We start from the raw sequence: 21,249 nt of genomic DNA on the forward strand, positions 1-21,249 counted from the left end.
TTAAGGCACCTCTCCTGGATAGGCTTTTTCGTTTTTTCTCACCCCAAATCTCAATGACTCAAGTTCCAGGGTCGATGTAGCTTTCCCTTGAGTCATGCTTACCAGGTTTTCCCCAAATGTGACGTGCGATAGGTCTTACTTTTTGCCTCTTGCATTTATGCGAACTAGGGTGCACGCCACAGTTGGATGCCTATCTTCTGTGGTTATATATTTTGTTGTCTTCGATTAAGTTCTTATTAGAAGGACTTGCACTTTCCTTTTTCTGATGAGAGAAATTCTTGAGAACGAAAGGAATCTTCAAACTTGTTTATTAAATTTAATATTACATCCATGTTCAAAAAATAGGAACTCACATTCTTGATTCCACATTTTTTACTAGTGTGATTTATATCGCGTATGTTCATGGATAATATTTCTTCAAATATAATTTATTCCAAGGACGATCTAGTTTTCGTCCTACATCTCTTCCGTCAGGATCCCCCAACTCATAAGCTCCATTTCCAACTATTATTTTTTATTATATATGGTTCGTACCACTTCTTTTCTAACTTCCCATCTCCTCCTCTCTGATAAACCGGTATTTCTCACAACACTAATTCTCCTGGTTAAAATTCTCTTATCTTAACCCGTTTATTGTATTCTAGAGCTAATCTTCTTTGATAATTTTCCATATGTTGCAAAGCGACCTCTCGAGCTTCTTCCAGATCATCAAGTTTTGTTAAAATTAAATCTGCACTTAGATTCTTCTCCCAAGCTTCTTTCGTTGTAGTAGGGATAATGACTTCTGTTGGTAACACGGCTTCTACCCCATATGTTAAAAAAAGGGACATTCTTGTCGCTTCCCTTCTTGTTGTTCTATATTCCCACACTACATTATGTACTTGTTCGCACCAACCTTTATTATGTCCTTCCAACTTCTTTTTTAATGTGTCTGTTATTGTTTTGTTGGCCGCTTCTACTTGTCCATTACTCTGCGGATAGAGGGGGTAGACTTTCCACTTTGAATTTTGAACGCATTGAGTAGCATCTCTATATTCTCACCCTCAAATTTTTTTCCATTATCAGATACTAACTGTGCAGGGATGCCAAATCTACATATGATATTTTCAAAAATAAACGTGAATATGTCTTTATCACGAATATGCTGAACTGCTTTCACTTCTGCCCACTTTGTGAAATAATCTGTTGCGACAATTAGATATCTTCTTTGCCCTGTTCCTGGTATGAACAAACCAATAATGTCAATTCCCCATTTTCCGAATGGCCATGCATTTGCTGACGTGTTTAGCGTTGCTCCCGGTGCGTGTATTTTCTTCCCATGACGTTGACACTCTTTGCATCGTCTTGATACTTGTTTTGCATCTTCGTGCATGTAAGGCCAATAATATCCTTGTATCTTCACTCTGTATGCGAGTGGTCTTCCTCCACTGTGGTTTCCAGCATCCCCATAATGTAATGCCTTTAAGATTTCCATTCCTTTTTTTCGCCTGAGACACCTAAGTGAAGGTCCGAGAAATGATCTTCTATACATAATACCATTTCTTAATTCATAATTCGGCGCACGACTTTTTAACTTGTGTGCTTCTAGTCTTTTTCTTGGTAGCTCTCCCTTGTCTAGATATAAATGAAGCTCAGTTCTCCAATCTTTATCTTCGTTCATTTTTTATCCTTCCTTGTCTTCTACTATCATCACATCTACTTTTGTTTCGTCTTCTTTATTTATAGATGGTATATAAAGCATTTGTATCTTTATATCTCGTGTAATTGGATCTATTAACATGGAGGGTATGAAAGCCAATGCATCTGCAATCCTATTATCTTTTCTGCCTATATATCTCCAACTTATGTTTGGAATTCGCTCTGCTAATTCCATGACCAATTTCTTGTATTTCTGTAAAGATGGTTCATTTGTACAATATTTACCTTCTATCTGTCGAATTACTAATTGTGAATCACTAGTTACTCGCGCTTCCTGTATCTCCATTTCAATTTCTAACTTCAATGCATGTACCACTGTCTCATACTCAGTTTCATTGTTTGTAGATGCGAACTCCAATCTGAGTGAGTAAGACATTCGCGCTCCTTCTGGTGAAATAAAGACAATACCAATACCATTTCCTTCTCTATTAGAAGATCCATCTATTAGTATCTCCCATCTGTTTGAATTTCGATCTGTCAATAAATCTTTAAGATTCCCATGTTCCTCATCCACGTCCATCATATCTTCTACATACTCATCTTCCTCCAATGGGAATTCGGCCAGGAACTCTGCGATGATTTGTGACTTTGGTGAAGATAATACTTCAAAACCTCTTTCAAAATTTCCCAATTGTGCATTCCATCTTTCAATTCTCCCTGATCTTTTTGAATTTTTCATCGCAGGTTCAATTGGTACCTTTGTTAATACCTTAATCTTATGAGCTTGAAAATAATGCGAAGTTTAAATAACGCATACACGAGTGCGAGAATTAGTTTTTCAATCCTTGAGTAATTTTTCTCTGCAGAATTGTACGTTTTGCTTATATAATATATTGGTTTTTCCACCCCTTGATCCGAACGTAACAATACCGCGCTTAATGCATATGGTGTTGATGCCAAATATAACAACAATTCTTCTCCTGGCTTTGCCTTTTGCATAATGGATAAATTCATTAAGTAATTTTTATGCTTTGCAATGCCTTGTCACATTCCCCTGTCCACTCAAATTTTTCTCCTTTCTTTAATATGTTGAAGAAATGTTTACACTTGTCTGAAGAACGTGAAATAAATCTTCCCATCGAAGATATTAATCCATTTAACTTTTGAACATCCTTCACCGTAGCTGGGAGTGGCATATCTCTAATTGCTTGTACCTTTTCTGGATCAACTTCTATTCCCTTTTTAGAGATTATATAACCCAAAGTTTTTCCTGATGATACTCCGAAGACACATTTTTATGGGTTCACCTTGATATTGAACTTTTGTATCTGCTCAAAGATTTCTCTTAAATCATTAACATGATCTTCTGCTTTTTTGCTCTTTACTAACATGTCATCGACATAGACCTCAACTGTTTTATGTATCCATTTCTCAAACACATTTTCTACCATTCGTTGGTACGTCGCACCCGCATTCTTCAATCCAAACGGAATTTTCGTATATCAATATAATCCTCGGGGTGCGAAAAAAGCGGTATGTTCTTGATCTTCTTCAGCCAAAGGAATTTGATTATAACCTTTATTCCCATCTAGCAATGAGATTCTACCATTTCCAGGCGCCGATTCTACCATTTGTGGAATATCTGGTAAAGGATAACTGTCTTTCGGACATGCTTTATTTAAATCACTGAAGTCTATGCAAATTCTTATCCCCTTGTTTTTCTTTGGCACCGCCACCATGTTTGCTATCCAATCTGGATATTTTGCTGGTCTTATAATTCGTGCCTCTAACATTTTTTGTAACTCTGTTTCTATTTGAGGATGATATGTTGTTGCGATCTTCCTTATTCTTTGTTTAAATGGTTTTCCATTCTTTTTAATATCCAATTTATGGAATGCAACAGAAGGATCTATTCCTGGCATTTCTTCCATGCTCCATGCGCAGATATCAATATATTCGCGCAAGATGTTTATTGTTTTTTCTTCTTCTTCTTTATCCATCTTAGTTCCTATTTTCAGTATTTTTGGTTCTTCTTCTGTACCAACATTTACTTCTTTCTTTGTTTATGCTGCAGTGAAATTCGCTCTTGGTTCTCCCATTGGTGTTGACTCCTTAATCTCTTGAATTGGTTCACCTTCCTTCTCTAGTATCTCGCTTGGTATTCTTTTCGCTTCCTTCTCTCTAATCATGTATATCCGAAATTCTTCTTCTTTCCTTAACTCCTTTGCTTTTCTCCAGCGATCCTTTCGCTTCTCTGCACGTCCTTCATAATTTTTTACATCTACCTAATGGAAGATCTTCGCACTTGTAACATCTCCTCTAATTTCACCTATTCCACTTGGAATTGGGAATTTAATGCATTGATGTAGTGTGGACACTACGACTTTTATCGCGTGAACCCATGGTCTCCCCAATAACATGTTGTATGATGATTCGATATGAACCAAACATAATGTTGTCTTCACTTCTACTTCTCCCAGCAGTATTCGCATTGTAATCTCTCCTTTTGGTTTTGTGACTATTTTATTGAATCCATGTATATTGTAAGCTGGACATGTCATGTCTGCATCTCTGTATCCCATGGATCTGAACGCACGATAAAATAGGATATCAACAGCATTTCTGGTATCCAACAACGTTCTATTAATCGCCCATTCTTCTGAATTTTCCGTCCCTTTACCAGTTTTGTTTCGCTCAACCGTTATTGTAATCACCAATGGATCTGTTCGCTTTTAATTTTCTTCCGGAATTTCATCTGCTGCAAACGTTATCTTCGTCTTTTCCCACTCCTTTAAAAGAGATTCTTTTTCCACCTCTGTCACCTTCTTTCCATTATAATCTCGTTTATGTATTCTTCCTTTGATTTCTGCTTGAAAATACACATCAGAAAGTGGTGTTTTAGTTATAGAATTACACGGTATGCCTCTACCTCTTCCTTGTATCTTCATGATTTTTATTTTTCCTACAGATCCTATAGATTCTTCGCTTTTCATCTTTATCTTCTCCAGAATCTCCAGATCCAATTTTTCAAGACTCGACAAACTCGTTGACAGGATTTATCACTCCAAGCTGTTTCTAGCGCCAAAATGTAGTTGCAGGAAATCCTACAACCACATCCATTCAAGATTAAGTAACTCTCTAAGAAATCATGGTGAAAATCATTTGTTTATTCATCAAGATCTTAAGATTGGATACAAAGTATTACAAAGACTTTACTTGCTCTCCAAATAAACTTTCTCTCTCCTTATTTCTTGTATTTCATTCACCCCTAGAGATCCCACAATACACAGTTTCCTTCTCTTTATATAGGGTAATACATTGTGGATGACAGCTAATAGACCCCCTATTTTCGGAATCATTGTGCGTTATAATCTGTCATATACATTCGCTCAACTTCGCACACCTTACACTTTCGCATAGATCATCACACTTTACTCATGACTATGCTGACATCATTAGATACGTCATCCTAATTTTAGTATATGCGATGACCTTTATCTCTCGCATACATAATGAATGTGCGATATTTCACTCCTACAGTGATTAGGTGTTCAATTTTTCATATCAGCCACTTATTGATTCCTTGATCCCTTGGAAGCAATTAACTCTTTCATCAACTTGGAAATTTCCGGGTTGGCATTCTTGACTTAGAAAACATGAGGACTAGCTAGCTACAGCAAAAGGACCACGTAAGCAAGTCATGAAAGATTTGAATTTTATTATCATCAATTTGGGTGAATTTGTATAAATGTCGAGTCTTGATTGACTATGTTTTATGTGAATGCTTCATCGTTGAGTGGTTTCACATTTTATTTATTCTGATTTCGCATTTTAGTTGTTCTTTACGCATCTTTGCTTACAAATGATGCTTTTGAGTATTTTTGGTTTTTCTTTTGGGCGCTAGGCTAGCCAGCGCCCTTTGCTATGTAATATCTTTGTTTTGTTAATACATTTGGATTTAACCAAAAAAAATGATTTATACAAATCCTTAAGGTCAAGGGCCTGAGTGTTTTTGCATCCTCACGTGACTAGGTTCCTGCAAAGTTCCAAGTGTTAAAAGGTTTATAATGAAGAAAAGTAAAAATTGGAACAAGATTTAGAGGAGGTTCTGCAACAATGTTTGGATTTGTCGTAATGGAGATAATGAAGAAAATATTGAAGACCTCTTTGGATATAAACATGTGGAAAGGTAATAACTTCCGAGATGAGGATATTAGAGAATGCACAAAGGGCTTGTATTCTGACTAGTGTCTTTATAAGAGGCTCAGAGCTAGTTTGTCTTGGTTTTAGCACAAAGGTCTGGGCAGGAAGCAACATTCTGCAAGGTATTTGGATTTTGTCAAGCAGCAAACCATATACCAGGAGGGACAAAAGGATAAACCATCTTGCGCAGCATAACCAAAAAATCTTTTATAGAATATTCTTAGACCAAAAAAAAAAGGCAAATAGTTGCTTAACCCCCTATTCCTATCATAATTTTGGGGTTGAATTGAAAAAAACTTAACAAGATCTTAAAATCTAGTCTCTGCACTTAAGAGCCTCCATAAGAGAATGGAATCATCAACAGGGTTGCTTCATGCATCACCACGAGGCATCAGATTTGGTATATACGAGGACGTCGGCATTGGCTGGACGAATGCCTGCGGCATGAAATATGTAACTGGTCCTTGATGATTTCCAAACACCATCTGATTGCCTCCTCCAGGTTGATCTGCCATCATCGGCATCTGATTGCCTCCTCCTGGTTGAACTGCCATCATCGGCATCTGCATTACCATTGGTACCATTCCAGAACCATTATCTAGATTCATTGGTCTCTGACCAGCAAAATTCTGGTTAAAGGGTTGAAGAACATAAACGGGTTGCATCTGCTGCATACAAGTATTCCCTCCCCAAGATGTAGGAGCAGCACCAACCACATGATCAGAAGATCTACTTGTCATACAGCTAGGATTTTCTGCAGTACGTTCTGCCAACTGAATTTTCTCATCTATTGTTTCAATCTTGGCATCCACCGAGTCAATAAGTTGCTGGATTTGATCAGCACTTAACTTATCGAACCGATCATCCCATTCTAATCCATCAGCATTGCTATTTTGTTCACTAGAATTATCATCATCAATTTTGTTCCTTCCACCATCGCCAGATACGTTAGAAAGATTCTCGTGTCTCTTAGTGCGTTCTTGTTTCGGCAGACTGAGATAACGCACAAGGATTCTAATTAAATCGCCTGAATCCTGCGGCTTAGGGTATGTATCAGACAGAATCTGCGGATGATTACCTTGTTTGGGTCCGCCATAGACAAGCATACAAGCATCAACATCAACTAATGTAGAGAATTCCTTAATTTTCTTCTGTAACCCTTTGATTCTCGTGGCATATGACTTGGCAGGATCCATCTTCCTTGATATAGTTTTGTTGTTTCCTTGCTTCTTCCTGTGTTTCCAATAGCCTCTCCTAAACCAAACAACGTAATGATTTGTGTGAGCTGAAACAAAAAAATAGGTCTCATATTTATAGGCTTTGTGATATCGGGAGAGGTTTGGAAACTTGCCGTGATAAGGGAACCAAAAGGAGTTTCCATTCTCAATGGAGTTCTAAAAGTAGTAGAATTTCTATGGAGTTTCTATTTCTGGCTGTCAGAGGTTGTCGGAGTATTATTTACTTGCGGTGTTTCAACATATGCGGGATTCTTTGGAGTAGGAAGAACAGTTGCAATATCGCTAGTAAGCATTGAAAGTGCGTCGGCCATTTTCGGCCTATCTTCTGCAGATTCTTCGACACACAGCAGCCCAACATGAATACATCTCAGCACTTTTTCCTTAATGGACGGTTCGTGCGACAATATTTTCTGGTCAATTAAGGCTTCTGGAATGTTATGATTCCAGAGTTGCCATGCCTGAAACATTATCCACCAAAAGAACACCAATTAATCAGGAGAAGGTAATTTTTAGCAGCTACTTGCAAAATCCAGTATAAGTTCCCCTTGTGCAGAAAATTTTTAGTACTGATCTGTAGCTTGGCATATACAGATCATTGCTCAACCCCAAAGTAAAGTTTCCAAGAAGTTGTCACAAGGCTCAAGAAGGCTAATCTTCATCGGATAGAGTCTGGAGGTCTTTCATGTATTGTGCCTATAGCAGTTGAAGACGTAAAACAAATGCAAAGGAAGTGTAATGTTGTTTCATTTACCTTGTGGCATGTGTGTTTGCTTCTTGCTGTTGGTTGCCACAAAGAGTTACAGGGTTGATCAGAAAGAACATGATATTTATTCCTTGATTCTTTCCAAGCAATTCATTCTTTCTTCAACTTGGAAATTTCCGGGCTGCCATTTTTAACTTATACAACACGAGGGCTACAAGTGGATATTTCAATTCTTGTTTATGATGTTTGAATTTCGTCGAGCAAGTCATAAGAGATTTTGAATTCTATTTTCATCAGGTGAATTTGTACAAGTGTCAAGTCTTGATAGGTTATGTTTATGTTAATGGGGACTCCACTCCATAAGGTGGATACCACCAAACGATTGTTAGTACATAACAGTATCACGGATGACTAGTTTCGACTGATTTGGGGAGGCGTTCTGACAGAGTCCATACAAGTAAAGAGGCTTGGAGCTGGTTGTCTCTAATCTGAGGTCTTGGCAGGAAGCCGGGATATTTAGAAAGATATTTATTTGGATTTGTCTTGCATTTGCGCAAATTTGAAATGCAAGTACCTATATTTCAAGTAGGAATTACCTATAGGTACTATTATGGTGTTCTTAGTTAGTGGCAGGTCCATTCACTAAAGCCCAGTAACTGGAGGTCCATAATAAAAAGAAAACAATAAAATTGGACCCAAATTTTTAGTCCCTGGTCCATACACGTGCGGGACCTTTTCTGTGCATTTTTAAAATCACCGAAATACCCCTTCTCTATGAGGTTTATAACCAGTTTCATATTTCTACTCGCTCATTTTTTCAGATCCATTTTTTTCTCTCTTTCCTCTCGATGCAGCTTCAAAATCCCGACATCGTTTTTGAAGATTGTTTGTTCCAGGTATGTTTTCTAATCATCTTATTTGATTCTTTGTTAGTTTTCTTTTTTTTTTGATTTGTTTTTTTGACCAAATCATGAGAATCAAATCGATTTTCATGATGTTTTATATTTTTTTTTCCTTTTTGGTAATCGTTATAGATGTATTCCCAACTGATTTTGATGATTTACAGTTTTTTTATTAATTTATTAGTGTTTTAGATCGGCTTTGGTTTTGTTTTACTCATGGATTCATCACTTAATTTGTATGATTCAGCAGTACATATATGTCGTACTGAAAACTGCTGAATCAATTTTGTTATTAGTTATATTTTCATCACTTTTTGGTAATCGTTATAGATGTATTCCCAACTGATTTTGATGATTTACAGTTTTTTATTAATTTATTAGGTTTTAGATCGGCTTTTGATTTTGTTTTACTCATGGATTCATCACTTAAGTTAGATTTACTTATACCACTTCCATTTTGTTGGTTTTAGATGTGTTTCAGTTTGTTTTTGTATATGAAGCAACAGTACGTATATCACGTACTGACAGAAACTCAATTTATTAAGAAGAAGAAGATGATGATGATGATGATGATGCATCGTTATGATTTACGATGAGAAGATTTGTTTGTGTTTCCGGGTATGTTTTTTGATTATTTTGTTCGTTTTTCTTCATTTGATTTTTTTTCCGATTGTATTATGAATATCAAATAGATTTTCATGATGCCATTATGTTTTTAGGTTTGATACATTTTTCTTTTGTGTATGAATTGACAGTACGTATACGACGTACTGATACAAAATTCTTATGATTCGGTTATATTCAAATTTTTGCCATTTTTTTTGGTTCGATCTATGAGTACGTATGTGTAGTACTGAAATATGTGCTTTGATTCGGTTATATTCAGAGTTTTTCCATTGTTTTTGGGTTCGATCCATGAGTACGTATGTGTAATACTGAAGTATGTGCTTTGATTTAGTTATATTCAAAAGTTTTCCACTGTTTTTGGGTTCGATCCATGAGTAAGTATGTGTAATACTGAAATATGTGCTTTGATTCGTTTATATTTCTGAGTTTTGCTATTTTTTTTGGGTTTGATCCATGAGTACGTATGTGTAATACTGAAGTATGTGCTTTGATTCAGTTATATGCATGGATTCATCACTTCTTCTTGATATGCAATTGACTTTTTAGTTCATGAATATGCAGTACATATATGACGTACTGTTACAAACTTCTCTCTTACATCAAATAATTTTGACAGAAGCCATTCTGGTTTTTCCTTTTCATGGTATTCCAGTGCATGTATAATGAACTGGAATACTAAATAAGAAAAAGACTATTCTTGTCTCATATTAGTTATTTAGATATGAAATTGTTGTATTAGCTTGGATTCAAGATTATGTCCACATAGCCAATCCTTAAGTTAAGGATTTAGTTGCAACAAAGCTAATCATTTCTTATTTCAGGTTCAAAGTGATCATTTTGATGAGTTTTTCGCCCCTAAGTTGGACAAACATGGTTATCAATCTCTCTACAAGAAGAAGACAACAGAGGTTTGCTTGCGGACATTTTTGATTTAATGGTCATAAACTCCAAATATTCAGTTTTGTGATAATGAATCTGTTCACTGTAGGTTTACACCGGGACTTATGCTATCGATGGTTGTGCAACATTTTTCCGAAGGGACAGATTTTCCCATGTGAAGAAATACGAGGTTTGGAGATGACAGACTTTCTTTTGAATTTATTGTTACTCTGTTGGTTCACATGTTAAACAGTTTACTTTTGTATGTAGGTCGAATTCAACAAGGCTGCTCCGTCACTGACAGATGTTGTGGTCCCAATCACTCAGAAGAAAGCTGCTTTGTCTCGACTTCTTAAGGTGATTTTTCTTCTTTGGGAGTCTCTTATGCAGTTAGTTGGTGCTTAGATTCTTTTCCAGAATCTTACTCCCTGTATTATTCTATTTGTCCATTCAATTTTGTATAGGATAATGTTGCGCTAATAGCGGTTCTGGAAGCAAAATTTAGCAACTACGGAGCCGATGCTCCTGGAAAGCGACAGCTTCTTTATGTGGTAAGAAAATTGAAATGTTGTCTGTTACATTTTCATTTGTGCAAAGCATCCTAATATGTTACTCTAGTTTTCTATGTATCACTCGATCCTTGATAATCACTTTCAGGGTTTGCTGTAGATATTCAGTAGCTTCTTATGGACATTAATTTTTTTGGTTAGTTTTTTAGTGGTTATGTCACCCTGTTCAATCATGCAAAACTGTACCTCTTTTGTATTAAAGAAATACTAGAGATTAATGGTATGATCCTACAATATATGTGATGTAAAACGTATATTGTAGTGCAGCAAATATGTACTCGAATTTGTAAGCATTCAGATATATAATCGGATTTGTAAGCAGTACGACAGATATGTATCATTAATTCTAATTTATTTATCATTGATTCTTACAGATTTGTACTCTACCTGGAAGCAGTGCAGCAAATATGTACTCGAATTTGTAAGCATTCAGATATATAATCGGATTTGTAAGCAGTACGACAGATATGTACTCAGACAGATATGTACTCAAATTTGTAAGCAGTGTAGCAAATATGTACTCGAATTTTTAAGCAGTGTAACAGATATGTACTCAAATTTATAAGCAGTGTAGACACACACGTTTGGTAGTAATGGGTATTATGGACATTTCCATGTTTTAATTAATTTTGGACCTCCGGATAAAAAAAAATTCAGGTAAGACCCTACTATAAATAACTATATGGGCCTAGGACCAAACAAGAGATTTTCCTTTCAGCAATACCAATTAGTTGTTTTAATATTGATCTAATTAAATAGTACTAAATAAAGATTTGTAATAAAAAATAAAGAGATACATGTAGGATCCATGAATATCGAGATTTAACAGGTAGAGTTTAAGTTAAAAAATAAACTATCCATTAGATTTCAATCGTCAAGGAAAAGGAGGGAGAAGGGTAGGGGAAAAAGAGAGGCACACAGGGAAAATAAAGATATGAAGAAAGATGATTTATATACTAGGGTTATCAATATACTCTAATCTAACGGATGAGCTTTGGAAGTTCAGTTTCATTGGTCGGCTCTCGAATGTCCACCGTTAACGACCATAGATTTATGGGTTTTTAGACTTAAACCATTTAACTACTGTTGGATCGTCGGTTTGGTTTAGATTCGTTTTTTTTTAATCGGTTTCAGCTTGGTATGGAGGTTTGGATCAGTTCTGTGCATCCTTAGATACAAGACGATTTTTCCGTAATTGGTTTAGGTTCGTTTTTTTTTTTTTAATCGGTTTCAGTTTGGTATGGAGGTTTGGATCAGTTTTGTGCATCCTTAGATACAAGACGATTTTTCTACAATTGCGGTTTCCTCGTTAACGAAACTTCTGGTGTTTTGTATTTTTTTTCTTTTTCGAATTATATTGTTTATCTTTATAATATAATTATCACAAGTAGTACATAATCGGTCGTATAGATACGTCCATGTTGATTGTGATCGATTATAACAACTTGTTCTTGTAGAATTTCGCATCTTGCAGATAGATAACAAGTTTCATAATTGGCAGAATTCGATCCGGTTATTTGGATACGACTCGATTGAACTTGGATATTGATCTTTGGAATTGTCCAAGTACTCTAGGTTATATCAGGTTCACGGACTTCCTTGTCTGCATTCTGATTGTGAGAGAAAGATATATAAACTCTTTATACAATTTTTTTCCAATGATTATTAAGTTGGTTTACTTGGAATTGTATTAACGTTTTTGTCTATACAGGTTGGCGAACAAAAAATTTGATGGTATACTTGGACCCCCTCGTTTTTAGTTGGTATAATAGCATGCAAACACGTTAAGACCTAATAACTTTGTGTTCGGCATTCATTATAAACATATGCTACATACTAAATGGGTTCCAATGATTTTGATTATGTTAAGTGTTTGGGTCTCACATCAAAGGATAACTCCTTAGTTGTTTCTTTCGAATCCAGAAGTAAAGATCACGCATCGTTAGTTTGTGAAGATATACTCCCCAAACCTTCTAAAGGTGCTAAATCAAAATCAGAAGTGAAACTCATCAGAAGTCTAAAAAAATCCTCTGAGATTACTGATCATCAAGCCTTTGTGATAAGAGACCTTTAAGAGAAATATGCTCGGTATACTGATGAACTCAGCCAATCTCTTAATAGGGAACGTGACCTCTTTAGAGTCGTTGAATCTCTTTCTGACACTATTAATAAACTTGTTTAAGAACTTTACCTGAATGAGGAAAAGGTTAACATGCTTGAATACATTGTCATAAAATATTATACGTGAGAAAAATATTTGGTTGAGGATCACTCATTAAAGCTGGATAAATTAGGTTATTTTAAAGACAAGGCTGAATCAGATCTCCTATTAGCTCACGAGTAGTGTAATTCTTTAATAAAGGGAAGTTTTTCTTAAAGTTTAAGTCTTTTACAACATCTTACACTGTCTCTGAATTTCCAAAGGCATTACTTAATATTTTAAAAGCCATCCTTGTTGCTACTACTGGTAAACGACGTCGTACACGTCAAAAACCGATATCTAAGACAGATCCCAAACAATATCATGTACCAATGACTTGTCTTGGTATCTTTCAATTTTGTTCGCATTGCGGTAAGAAGGGTTACCTTACTTTGGATTGTTTTCATAGGAAGAAACATATTACTAACCTTCAAAAATTGTTTATCTTTGCCATTGAGGAGGTAAAAAGTCGGTCAAAAACTCCAACTGATCCAAGTTCCATAAACATCCAATGCGCTTAAGATAAGAATATTCACTCTTCTCGAGTATTTCATAAGTCCAGAAACTCTCATGGAACAATGTCCAAAAAACAAGACATTTCTAATATCAGACTTCTTACTGATGAAAATAGTTCACCTGGTAAATCTTCGTTTAGAGAACGAAATCCTCATAATTCCTATTCTCTAACACGGATTTCGATAGGTCCAAGACCTTCATACTTGAAAAATTCACTCAAAGAATGTTCATGTGCATTTGTCAGGTTTGGAGGCAGTAAAGGTCTTAATGCCATCTTTGAGAAAGATTTCAAGGATTATACCAGCTTCTAAAAGGAGAACCTTACGGAAGGAGGACAAAGGTAATTTCATTTTCATAAGAAAAACAACCTCGAAATATTCATTTTGGATACGAATGGTGAGTCTTTGCCTGATCACCCTGTCACTTCTTAACATATTGACAGGTGCATCCTCAAATCTAACTTGAGAGTTATGAATACTGCATAATTATCAGAATTTTAGACTTATGATAATGAGGACAACTCAAGTGTTCTTGATTAATAATATCTTACAATTTGTTGTGTTATAACTCTGTTCTCCATCGCATCTTACAAATACGAAGGATGAAAATTGCATTATTGTTGAGCATGGCTTTACTTTGCTTGTTATATTCCCTTTGTTTTACACAAATTTACGTCAAGTGACTTGGTGGAACACATCAATTCTGAGTCCCGATGTGGGCATCAAATCACAATATGCTCCTGGTTGAAGTCTCTATGCCTATTGAACTCCTAAAAAAGAGACAAAAACATGATCCATGAGAATTGAGTTTGCAAGCTAGTGTGTCCCTTATGCTCCTATATATTTATCTAATCATGGTTTTATACTTAAAGTGAAAGATGTTCAATAATATCGGTTATGACACGTGTCAATAAGTTTGTATTGTGACCATTTTTTCTATGACGCCCCTCAAATTACTTTTATATACACGGTTTGCGAACCTTGTGTTTGTTCTAGTTCACATATCCTCAAAAAGGAATTTTGGAATACTTTTACGAAGAAGTTTATGTCTTTCCTAAACTTCTTCTAACTCCTGGTCATGAAAAATACAAATAGTTGAAATACTATTCAATTCTTATAATACTTGAAGAATGGGAAGCTAATTTTAAATAAGGGAACCTGAAAGGGACCTCATGAAACCATCGTTCTTGAAGATGAATATATCATGGAAGAAAGCTCTTTCCATGGATCTCTAAGAAAAAGTGTGTCTATGAGTATGAAAGAACAAAATTCGTACTGCGCTAAATCCCTCAAGGATCTTACTCATTCTCAGAATGAAATGTGTTTATGAGTATGAGAGAACAAAATTCGTAGTTCGCTGAATCTCTCGAGGATCTAACTCATTCTCAGAATGACTCTAAGGTTGAGATTGCAAATCTGAAAGGTTCATTTATTTGAATCAATATGCATTGATAGTTTTGTCACTAAAATTGACAAAGGGGGAGATTGTTAGAGTAGTTTCGTGTCGAATTCGTGATTTTTCGATCTCAAGCTTGTTGTGAAATTTAGTTGCACAAAACTATATTTTGATTTATGGTTTACATTTAACGAACTAGGATTAAAAATGTGTACTTAAGTGTCAGACATCATCGAATTACCTGTTAAAGATAAAATTCAACAGAAGATATTCAAAGAACTTCATCAACAAAGATATACGGAGACTGAACTACCCATTTACTAAAGAGTAAATTTATTAAATACCCTTAGTTTTGACCCCCAATAAATATACCCTTATACAACAATATAAATACCCTTATCATTTAAATACCTTATCCATTAAAAATATATAACCTTAATACCCTCATTTACAATATTATTTTCCATTTAAAAATCTTACCCATTAAAAAAATAGATTTTTCTATTTATTTCACATCCACCAGCAACACCATTTCACCACCACCAACAGCACCGCCGCCACCACCACTCCACCACCACCACCACTCCGCCACCACCACACTTACTAAATACAACCACCAATAATATTTCACCACCGCCACACACCACCACCATTGTTGTTGTTGCAGCCACCGCCGCCGCGACCGCCGCCGCCATCAATATTAGGTGTCAACAACTGAAGTTGATCCAAAAAATCAAAAGTTCAAAAAAATTTGTCAAATTTGGTTGTTGATTCCATTTTTCTATTGTTGATACACAAACATTGGTTGTTGACTCCCTAAAGGAAGGTCAATTTCTATTCACTACGGGAAAAATATACATCTACAACTGGAGATTTACAACTCTTCGCTAAACATCGTAGAAAGTCATATGTTTTACAACTGGTTTCAAAGGAAGAGTTGTCGTATATCATCACTGCCAACCCTTAGGAAACAAGGGGTTGCCTAAGAAAACAAACGACAACTCCTTAAGCAAAAACGTTGTGACGACATTTAGCTATAACAACTTTGTTCCATAAAGGTAGTGACTAAGCCTATCACAATTTTCACAAGAGTTGTTGAAGAACACCAAAATATGATGATGAAAAATAGTGTTAGAGGGGAGATTCGAACATGAACCTACTGCATGGAAGTCTGGCTCATCAACCATCCTTACAGTTCACAAGTTTTGTTTTTTTTTCTTTTTTTTTAATAAAAACGTATAACAACACTTATAAGTGTTGTTGAAGTAAAAATATAGAATGTTGGAAAAAATGAGATTAGAAGGGAGATTCGAACATGAATCTACTGCATGGAAGTCTAGCTCATCAACCATCCTTACCGTTCACAAGTTTTGGTTGTTTTTTTTTCTTAATAAAAATGCATAACAACACTTATAAGTGTTGTTGAAGTAAAAATATAGAACGTTGGAAGAAATGAGGATGGGGGGATTTGATCCTCAGCCTCCGAGCCTGGTTTGCATGCAATATTCATAAATAGGGTTTTTTAAGTTTTCGTAGAATATTCCGAAAGAATATTACCTGTAAATGAATTGGTCGTTCGTAACAAGTTTCTGACTTAGAGTAGTCCACTCCTGGCCAGGTTTCGATCTCGGAGCCTGGTATGCATACAATATGCAGAAATATGGTGTTTAAGGTTTCGTAGAATATTCCGAAGGAATATTATCTGTAAATGGATGAATTCGTCGTTCTTACCAAGTTTCTGACTTATAGTAGTCTACTCCCGGCCAGGTTTCGATCTCGGAGTCTGGTTTGCATACAATATGCAGAAATACGGTTTGTTTAAGGTTTCGTAGAATATGTCGAATGAATCTTACCTGTAAATAGATGGATTCGTCGTTCTTACCAAGTTTCTGACTTATAGTAGTCAACTCACGGCCAGGTTTCGATCTCGGATCCTGGTATGCATACAATATGTAGAAATATGGTTTGTTTAAGGTTTCGTAGAATATTCCGATGGAATTTTACCTGTAGATCGATGGATTCGTCGTTCTTACCAAGTTTCTGACTTAGTAGTCCACTCGCGGCCAGGTTTCGATCTTGGAGCCTGGTTTGCATCCAATATGCATAAATAGGGTTTGTTTAAGGTTTCGTAGAATATTTCGAAGGAATCTTACCTGTAAATGGATGGATTCGTCGTTCTTACCAAGTTTCTGACTTATAGTAGTCCACTCCCAGCCAGATTTCGATCTCGGAGCCTGGTTTGCATACAATATGGAGAAATAGGGTTTGTTTAAGGTTTCGTAGAATACTCCCAAGGAATATTACCTGTAAATGGATGGATTCGTCGTTCTTACCAAGTTTCTGACTTAGAGTAGCCCACTCGCGGCCAGGTTTCGATCTCGGAGCCTGGTTTGCATTTAATATGCAGAAATAGGGTTTGTATAAGGTTTCGTAGAATATTCCGAAGGAATCTTACCTGTAAATGGATGGATTCGTTGTTCTTACCAAGTTTCTGACTTAGAGTAGTCAACCCACGGCCAGGTTTCGATCTCGGAGCCTTGTATGCATACAATATGTAGAAATAGGGTTTGTTTAAGGTTTGGTATAATATTCCGAAGGAATCTTACCTGTAAATCGATGGATTCATCGTTCTTACCAAGTTTCTGACTTAGAGTAGTCCACTCGCTACCAGGTTTCGATCTCGGAGTCTGGTTTGCATCCATGTGCAGAAATAGGGTTTGTTTAAGGTTTCGTAGAATATTCCGAAGGAATCTTACCTGTAAATGGATGGATTCATCGTTCTTACCAAGTTTTGTGTGTGTTTAAGGTTTCGTAGAATATTTCCATGGAATCTTACCAGTAAATGGTTGGATTCATCGTTTTTGTGGACTTTCAGACTTCTTGTTCATAGTTTGTAAGTCGTTATACCGAACTTGAAGTTTGGATCGACACTGAGCTTCATATTCATCAATTTCGATGATGTATCATGCTAATTTTGAAGTCAGAACCCTCTCAGAGCTTCGTGGTTCATAGATTATAGGCCATTATACCAAGTTTAAAGTTCGAATCGACATTGAACTTCATATTTATCGATTTTGATGATGTATCATGCTAAGTTTGAAGTCAGAACCCTCTCAGAGCTTCTTGGTTCATAGTTTGTATGTCGTTATACCACATTTGAAGTTTGAATCGACATTGAGCTTCATATTTATAGATTTCGATGATATATCATGCTATTAATGTGAACTAAAGATACTTCATGACATGTATGACTAGTCAAAATTACTTCATGACCTATGTAACTAGTCGAAATTCAAACCGGAAGCACAAAAGCACAAAGAAACACACCAATTATCGGACTGATTTCTTATTTTTCAACTTTATTCTTATACATTTTTTGGATTTTTTTAAATCAAAATGTTGATAAGAATGTGCTACTTTTATTCATATTTTTTTTGGATTTTTTTCGTGTCGAAGGTTGATAATCAAACCGAATACATGAGCTCGTATTAGCACAAAATGAAACGCATACTTCTCAATCCGCATGAGCATCTTAAATACAATCTCAACCGTCGAGATCTTTTATTAATCCGTATGAGCATCTCAAATAAAATCTCAACCGTCCATCATTTTCATTCGGATCCACTCTTTTCTTCTTTCTTTTTTTTCCGAAGCATAACCCTCCTTCAACCACTCGAACTTCCTATCTGTTTTTCTCTCAATCACCACCGCTGAAGAACACCTCTACTCCACAGATGACGGCGGCGCTCCATCACCACCGCTGCTCTTCTCTCGACCCCTCTTCTTCATCATCTTCTCTCAATCTCTCTCTTTAACTCCCTCTTTCTCTCATCCGCAACAGTCAATAGTAGCATCTCATCAAATCCAGATCTGAACCAAATTCTAATCAACCCAATCACTGATTCAAGTTACACAAAACCAAATTTCTTCTCGGTAACAATCAACGGCGGCCCTAACTCAAGTTTCCTTCAAATCTTCATCACATAACTCAATTCTTCCATCTCTAGAAGTTCTCGATTCATCAAAATCTTCTTCTCAATCTAGAACCTCATCCCAATTCCCATAACCGAACCCTAGTTGATGTTGGAAGTGATGAAGATGGTAATGGTCGTTAATGGCAGAAATTTTATTAGGGTTTGATGTGAATCTCAGAGGAGGATTTTAAGACAATTAAAGTAATCAGGGGTGATGGAGAAGAATGGGAGAGGATGAAACAACAAGCACAACAACCTGGTTCTTCTGAATATGAGCAGGAAAGTGAATATGAAATCAAAGAGGAGGAAGAGAAAGAGGAAGATATGGAGAAGAATGGGAGAGGAGGTTGGAATTTGTATTCGGTATTGATTCTTGTTGGTACTGTATTTGGATTGGTATTGATTTTGGTATGTGGGTATAGTGGATTGGTATTGATTTTGAATTGTGGATTGAATTTTTTGTATTAGGCTAATGCAGCGTCGGGGATTGCTGTGCACGATGATTGCAAACAAAGGTTTTTGGAATTGAAGGAAAAAAGGACTTTCCGTTTTGTTGTGTACAAAATTGAAGAGAAAGATAAGCAAAAGAAAATTATTCTGGAGAAGCTTGGCGAGTCAGCTGAAAGCTATGAGAATTGCCAAAAGAGAAAGGTTTTCTTCATCTATTGATAACTTTTGCAACTGTGTTTTTTGTTGTCTGATAGGAATTCTGGTCAGGGTTAGAACTGTGAGTAACCTTTGTCTCATTATTGTGTTTTGAAGGTCTCATGATACCACAAGGGTGAGGACCAAGATGATTTACGCGAGTTCATAGGAGAGGTTCAAGAGAGAGCTTGACGGAATTCAGGTAGAGTTGCAAGCTACTGATCCTACTGAGATGGATCTTGATGTCATTAGAAGCCGAGATTTTTAAATAATATGATGATTTCTGAACCCTGGGCATTGGAGTTTTGCCCTCCAATGCAGTTGCTTTTACTTAAAATGAAATGTATATATTCTATGGGACGGTTGATTTGGCTTAGATACGATGTATTGGCTTGTTTACCATTGCAAGCTAATATGTAACAGTTTGTGTGGGAAAATGACACCCTTGATTTGTTCTTCCTATTTCTTTCTAAATTTCAAGATGTTGACATCTTTTATACCTCTATCTGTTTCGCTTATTACAATGTAGGCAATCTCTTACACATTTCTGAATGATATCTAGGTGACTTGTTACTCTATTCAAGTAAAAAATTTCATAATCTTGATATTGCTATTCTCGTTGGCTGTTCATCTCAATTTTGGCTACTTGAGCATGGAATTAGTTACATCCTATCTTTCTTGTATTTTTTCTTAGTTGAAATGAATATGGCTGAAACTGAGTCTTGAGATAAAAATGGGATTGCAGTTGGTGATGGAGATGCCGCAATACAATGAATGGCCTGCGAACCTAGTTGTATGTTAGGACATTTGGAAGCAAGATGAATGGAGTGATGTGAAATGGTAATGGGTAATGTTGGTATGATGGCTGTGAAGAAGGGAATGTATGTCTCATGAAACTGGTGGTGTTGAGCTGTTGCAGTAGCACATGAATGGACTGAAGTTAAAGCTCAGATGGATTCAGCTGATAGATTTGAGGAGAACGGCTTAGGATATTGGTGCTGTGACTGTGATGCTGCTTCCATGGCTAGGTTGTCAAGCTGCAGATGTTGATGCAATTAATGCTTTGAGGAGGATGTCTGGAATGGTGGTTGTGTAGTGCAGTGGACAGCAGGGGATGACTTGATGGGAAAAATTTGTTCTTGTGTAGGATCAATTATGCTCTGTACGAATAGCTTGATTCGGAAAACATGGATCGAACTAGAGAAGTTTACAGATATATATCTTCATTATCTGCTAAAACCTCGTATATGCAGTTATATGCGAATCCTTTAGCTATTAATTAGTTATCCATCTCTTTATATACAGTAAAAATTGCATGATGATCAGGTCATGTTTACTACTGCCAAGATTGCATAATCTATGACTACGTTCTGCAGAATTTATATCCTGAACAGCCTATTCTCAATGGTTATCCATATATCGGATTAAGCTGAATTTTTAACATGTTGTTTCTGTATATGCAAGAAACTTACTGGGCTCTCATATTACTTCACAGAAGCACAGATTAGAGAGTTGCTTGAATCTTTTGGTCCCCTTTGTGGTTTCGATCTGGTGAAGGACAGGGAAACAAGGAACTCTAAAGGATACGCCTTCTGCATTTACTAGGATCTCTCAGTTACAGATATTGCTTGTTCTGCTCTAAATGGGTGATAAAACTCTTACTGTTAGACGAGCGAACCTGGGCACCGCTCAGCTAAAACCTGAGCAGGAAATGTCTTAATACAGGCACAACTACAGGTCGCGTGGCAGTTTAGTGGAAC

This window comes from Papaver somniferum, chromosome 9, assembly GCF_003573695.1.
Source record: "Papaver somniferum cultivar HN1 chromosome 9, ASM357369v1, whole genome shotgun sequence".
NCBI classification, from domain to species: Eukaryota; Viridiplantae; Streptophyta; class Magnoliopsida; order Ranunculales; family Papaveraceae; genus Papaver; species Papaver somniferum.